The 6,432-nt window shown below is 36.3% G+C and overlaps 2 pseudogenes across 2 annotated transcripts; both read left to right on the top strand.

The window, feature by feature from the left end:
* The first annotated feature begins 1,380 nt into the window (after positions 1 to 1,380).
* LOC311599029 (la-related protein 4-like) lies at positions 1,381 to 5,217 on the top strand (annotated as a pseudogene). The gene is made up of 2 exons: positions 1,381 to 2,244; positions 5,164 to 5,217. The product of its transcript is annotated as a la-related protein 4-like (transcript).
* Positions 5,218 to 5,222: 5 nt separating this feature from the next.
* LOC311599107 (la-related protein 4-like) lies at positions 5,223 to 5,932 on the top strand (annotated as a pseudogene). The gene has a single exon. The product of its transcript is annotated as a la-related protein 4-like (transcript).
* Positions 5,933 to 6,432: the final 500 nt, after the last annotated feature.

Below are 6,432 nucleotides of genomic sequence, written 5' to 3' on the forward strand. Positions count from 1 at the left end.
GAAAGGATTCATGGTTAGCATAAGGAAAAAAACCTCCATCCTGTTTTTCTTTCTTGTAACCAATGTGTATAAGAATTAGAGTGCTAGTTGTAGCAAATAAAAATACAAAGTGTGCAGTTGAATATGAATTTCAGATAAACATGTATAATTTAGGCCATATTCATGTTTCAAATATATTATGATCATCTTGTATTTTAACTGTCAACCCTAAAATTTCAAAGATTTCAGCTCACAATGAAAAATGCTCCAATAACAGGTAAGTGTACGCTGACTTTTTGAGGATGAAAATTGTCTGAATTAGTCATGGAAGAATAATGGAGGTCAGAGGAATTCTTGACCTATCCTGGCAATTGGCAGGTCCTTTCTAGTCTTTTAATTGCAAAGTCAAACATTTTGATAAAATGTTCATGCTAAATAATTAGTAATGACTATCTTCCATATGTAAACTTATATTTCACATTTATTCAGTGTTGAACTATAAAATTCTATGGAACATGCCCTCACCACATTGTTTTTCAATACTAAATTAAAATACAATGCATTGTTGTAATTTTTAAATATTTAAGTTTGAGCTGACCAAAGTACTCCATAATTTGAATTCTAACTTATCTTGGCGAAGGTATTGCCCTAAGATATCATTTTTATTCAGTTTAATAGCTACAAGAACATTCAGTTTCCTGACACCCCAGGTAATCTATAAATCAATGGGCTCAATACATCAGGATGAGCACATGTAAACAAAATGAAAATGTTAATGTTATTATACCATTGTTAGAATTGACATTCTTGCCACAGATTTCCTTTACTTGTCTCAACTTTGTTTTTCAGCCAAATATGACTTCTAAAGGTATCAACTGTAAAGAATTTGAAACAAAATAAACTTATCTAACCATGTGTCTTTTCTCAAAGGTTTCTTGTCACCATTTTCCATTCTTCAAAATCCCTTACCATATACATAAATAATCATCTACAGCCCATGAACCAGTGTGTAATTGACAAATCATCTGTTCTCTCTAACAATGTGCATAGTCAGATACAACACCTAAAGTTTCATGCACTGGATAATTTTACTTCATAATCCTTCCTCATGGACTTTGGATAGCAGTGCTACAGTGCTATGTGTATTTATGTTCAGGAGTGCCTAGTCATTGCACAGAACCATCTGATGGAGCCTGAACAGGCCATCTCCTTTAATCAGGCAAGACTTCCAGAGAAGAAATTGGAACACCAATACATCCAGGAGTGATTAAAAAAAATCAATGAAATGGATCCTGAGGTGGAGGAGCAAGGTGAATGTCCTTATCCTACCAATTGGGGCCAGGGCCTGTGAGCCATTTGGAGTTGCAGTAGCATAAATGATTGGGCCCATTGGAAGCAGACATGTTGCTCTTCCTTGAGGTGACTTCTAAAGGAATTGTTTGAATCCTAATGCCAAACTATGGCAAGAAATTCCTTCCGAGAATCCTCATGGCACTCCTGTAACAGAAAGTTCTTGGAATGAAACTACAGCGACAACTGTGGATAATACAGAACTTTCAGAAGATATGTGTAAGAAATATGACATATTCTTTATTTTGTGAAACCACCAGAAACACTACAGACATTGAAGAGTTAGCTTATGGAATAATCTTAGCACCTGAAGATCTGAGTTACCTACTATTCGATGTTTCTGGAGAAAGCAGTTCAACAATCTCTACAGAAGATTTAAAAGAATGTCTGAAAAGATAATTAGGGTTCTGTTTCTTGTGAGAAAATGTATCAAAGGATCTTTACATGATATCTCAGATGCACAGTGTTCAGTTGGTCTCAATATGTATAGTTGCCAACTTGGAAAAAATAAAAAAAAATAAATGACTACAGATGGAGATTTATTTCTTGAAGTATTTAGATCTTCTCCTGTGGCACAAGTTGATGAGAAAGGAGAGAAGGTGAGACCAAGCCATAAGCATTATATCATAATTCTCAGAGAAATTCCTGAGACAACACCAGTGGAGAAGTGAAAGTTTTGTTTAAATGTAGACTTTCCCAAAGTGATGAGTTGTGAATTTGCACAGAAAAGCAACTGGTACAGATATAGAGCAGGTTTTACACACTTAAGAGAAAAAGTTAAAGCATTTTAGGGCAAGCCAATCATGGCAAGGATAAAAGCCATCAATACATTTTCTTCTAAGAATGGTTATCAATTAATGGACATCTAATATGTATACCCAACCCATTCAGACTCCAACCCAATTTCCCTTGCAAGTCTTTCTTTACAACATTTTTAATTTTTGCATATATATATATATATATATATATATATATATATATATATATATATATACAATAAACTACCTATATCAAGAAGAACCATGACAAAATCAGGAATTATATAAATGTTAGATTCTTAGTGTTTTAGCTATTTGTGTTTGACAGCCCTGAAGAAAATATTTTTCCTATTTTGATGAGTCTAAAATTCTGAACGTAAATCAATATCTATCATATCTCATCATTATCAACTTAAAACATCTATACCTAAAAACATCTCACTCTCTAAACAACTAAGCTTAATTGTAAAACTAAACTATCTGGTCTTCAGCACCATCAGTGACTTGAGAAGGAATAAAATTGATTACTTCAGTATACCTGGATTACAGGTTATTATCTTTCCAGATGAGAGATGACATTTTGCTACCTGAATAGTCACCCAAAATTCTACATAAAGTTGAAGAATCATCTTCAGCTTTCTGGCCCAATGTATCTAACAGACATATTTGTAAGGCAGGAACTATTGAAGACTTGCTTACCCTGTCTTGGCAGAGTTTGGCCTTCGACTCTGCCTGCATTCAGGCTTGCCCTTCTTTAGTCAGAATTCTGTCTGTGTTAGAAACGACATTTTTCCCAGTGGCTTGTTTCCCACATTTGAAGCCATCTCCATAACAAGGTACTTTGATGCTCATCATCCTCTTTGAGGTAGGCTGGGTGATGCTAGAAATTAACCTGCCTCATTGTCAGTGAATCTTTAAAAAAAAAAAAAAGCATTTTAAAATGTAATAGTCTGTATGTCTCTGAGGTTTTTGAAGACCTTGTCTAACTATTTTACCTTATATTTCTATAGAATTGTATCTATCTGTTTTACCTAAGGTGTATATTCTTGTGATAAAAATAGTAGTAATTGACTAGTAATTGATATGACTATGATTTGATCAACTAAAAATAAACTCGTATAACTTATTTATCCTTAATTGATTTCTTTACTACTGTATCTAAAATTAAATTTAGTTTGCATCTATATACAAAATTCTATAGCAGTGAATTAAAAATAACCTTGTAGTGACAATTGAGGCATTAAGTAGAGGAGTAGATTCACTAATCTACTTTGTGTTCTATGTTCCCTATATATTTCTATACTGCCTCGATCTTTTTTTCTACCATTATCTCCAATGCTAAGAATGGAAGATAAAGGAAAAGAAAGCCATCCCTGAGTCCAACATTGTTTTCTCCCTAAATAAGACTAATAATAACTTATAATCAATTCCCATTGAAAATAACCCTGTATAGCCCAAGTAAGCAACCAAAATCCTACCCGACCCCCTTAAAGGAAATGGAGCATTGTTCCCTTAAGGTTTCTTCCTGATGCTTTGGGATGAATAATACCTTTGTAGGGGCCCAAATAAAATTGGGGAAATGGAGCTGGGAATAACATATGCAGTCAAGTTTCTAATCGTTGAGGAATTCCAGGCTTAATTAGAGTCCTGTGTGGAACAATCTAAAATGCTGGATCAACTGGGATTGGAAGCTTTCTTCAAAGGTGTCCTAGGACCTGTCTTATTCTAGTGAGGAACAGCAACTGAAGCACTTGGTACTAAAACACGAAGGATGCCGGTTGTCAGTGTCCGGCATGCTGAGAGGAATGCATGCTGTCAGGTCTGATCCAATGTGAGTGTCCAGTTCTTTTGTTTAAAACATATAATTTCTCACAAGCATTATACAGTCCTATAATTATAAATGTATAAGGTGTGTGTCATGCACAGAACAATTAAGGCTGGTTTTCTCCTCTTTGTATGAGCAGAAAAAAGACATTGTAAATCTTCCTTCATGCCGTACTAAGAATAACATCTAATAATAATTCATAAGGGTTCTGTAGCCAACAAGAAGCATTGTTTATGCCTAGACATTCATCTATCATCCAGTCTTAGAACTATTCCCATATAAAGGATGATTAGTAATAAAAGTTACCTGCTTGCTCTGCAGTTTAAATTCTTCACATCCCAATTGTATCCCCCTCCCTCAATCCCTCCAGATTCCCCTTTCCTTCCATCTGACAAAGAGCTAATATTCAAAATATATAAAGAACTCAAGAAATTAAACCCTACCAAATGAAATAATCCAATTTAAAAATGGGATACAGATCTAAACAAAGAATTTTCAACAGAGGAATATCAAATGACTAAGAAATACTTAAACAAATGCTCAACATCCCTAGTTATCACAGAAATGCAATTCAAAACAACTCTGAGGTTACATCTTACACCTATCTGAATGGCTAAGATCAAATACTCAGGTGACAGCACATGCTGATAATGATGTGGAGAAAGGTGAACACTCCTTCATTGCTAGTGGGAATGCAAACTTGTACAACCACTTTGGGACTCAATCTACAGCTTTCTCAGGAAATTGTGAATAATTCTATCTCAAGACCCAGCTATATGACTTCTGGGCACCTTACAGTAAGGACATTTGCTCAACTATGTTCATAGCAGCTTTATTCATAATAGTTAGAATCTGGAAACAACCTAGATGTCGCTCAACTGAAGAATGGATAAAGAAACTATGGTACATTTACACATTGAATGCTACTCAGCTATGAAAAACAACAAAATCTTGAAATTTGCAGGCAAATGAGTGAATCTAGAAAAGATCATCCTGAGTGTGGTAACCCAGATCCAGACAGACACTCATGCTGTATACTCATTCATAAGTGGATAATAGCCACATAATACAGGATAACTACACTACAATACAGAGACTGAAACATCAACCAAGGGACATGTGTGATGTAGACCTAGATCCTCTGTTCAGATGTAGCAGCACAGTCTCCTTGTGGGTCTCACAACGTGGACAGTAGGGATTACTTCGGACATGTACTCTGGCCACCAAACTTTGATCACTTCCCTCTGGCAGGGCTCAGCAACTGAACCAAAGACCTCAACACGAAAGGTTGACTTTAAACTTTAAACTTTCCTACTTTGCCTGGAATTTAATCAAGAAAGCCAGTGGAGCTCACTTTGGAGAATAGAATGTCTGATCTCACCAAAAGTGTCTACAGAGAGGACAATGAAGACTTCAGAGTTAGTTGCCTGTGCCTGCAGAGGACAGAGTGACAGACTTCACTGCCCAGCAACTCAGCCTAAGTCTCAGTTCTGCTTGTACAGCTGAGCTTCCTGCACTAAGCACTACTCTGCAAGAGAAGGATCAGATGGAAGATTACATTGTTCCAAAGGATGTTCTCGATCCAATGACTGTGTCAGTTTTCTCTCCAACTCCTGAAAATCCATCAAGGGCAAACACTGCTTCATCTTGCAATAGTAATGTAAATACACCCGTAGCTGTGGCCCTACAGGAACCTCAAAAGTTAAGTAACACTGAAGTGTGCCCAAAACCTCCAAAAAAGCCATATCTAGGTCTTGTACAGCCACTTCATTCCAACGGAGTATCTCCAATCAGAAATGAAGATAACAACATCCCTGAGAAGCCTGCTGAGAAACCACATAAGAAACAGGAAACAAGGGCTAGTAAGGACCATTCTGGCTTCTGAGGCAATACCATTCCAGGGAGAGCAGCTGGAAAAATCAGGAAACAGAGACACCAGTTTAGCCAAAGAGCTAGATCCCAGGGAGTGACTCGATGTAGTGGAAAAGAGCAGTATGTGTCACCCAGATCACCAAAGTAAAAACAACCTTAAAAAATTGCTTACAAACTTCTCTCTCCCCACTACACTTGAGCCTATGTTGAACTGTTTTGGAGGAGAGGAGGATGCCAGGAAAGAATGGGAAGTGTGTCTTTAAATATGGATTTTTGGCATTGTGAGTAGGAGGAGCCAAAAGTTCATCTCTAAATGATTTTCAAATGCTGGAGGATTCCAATAAGTGTGTGTGTGTGAGAGAGAGAGAGAGAGAGAGAGAGAGAGAGAGAGAGAGAGAGAGAGAGAGAGAGAGAGAGAGAAAGTTTTCTATTTTTTATTTTCATTTGTAGAACTTTTCTACCTGGAATCAATTTTAGGGGTTCAGATTTAGCTTGGGAGAGAAAAAAATACATTCTTCAGTATAGGAGATGAGGGACTGAGAGAAAATATTTTTTGAAGAAACATGTCTGTAAAATTTAGAAATTGGTTTTAAATATATTTTTTAAATTTGGCATGAAGGATGCCATCTCCAACTAAATGTCCTTGTG

The sequence above is a fragment of the Acomys minous genome (assembly GCF_964271855.1).
Source record: "Acomys minous genome assembly, chromosome: 6".
Classification (NCBI taxonomy): Eukaryota; Metazoa; Chordata; class Mammalia; order Rodentia; family Muridae; genus Acomys; species Acomys minous.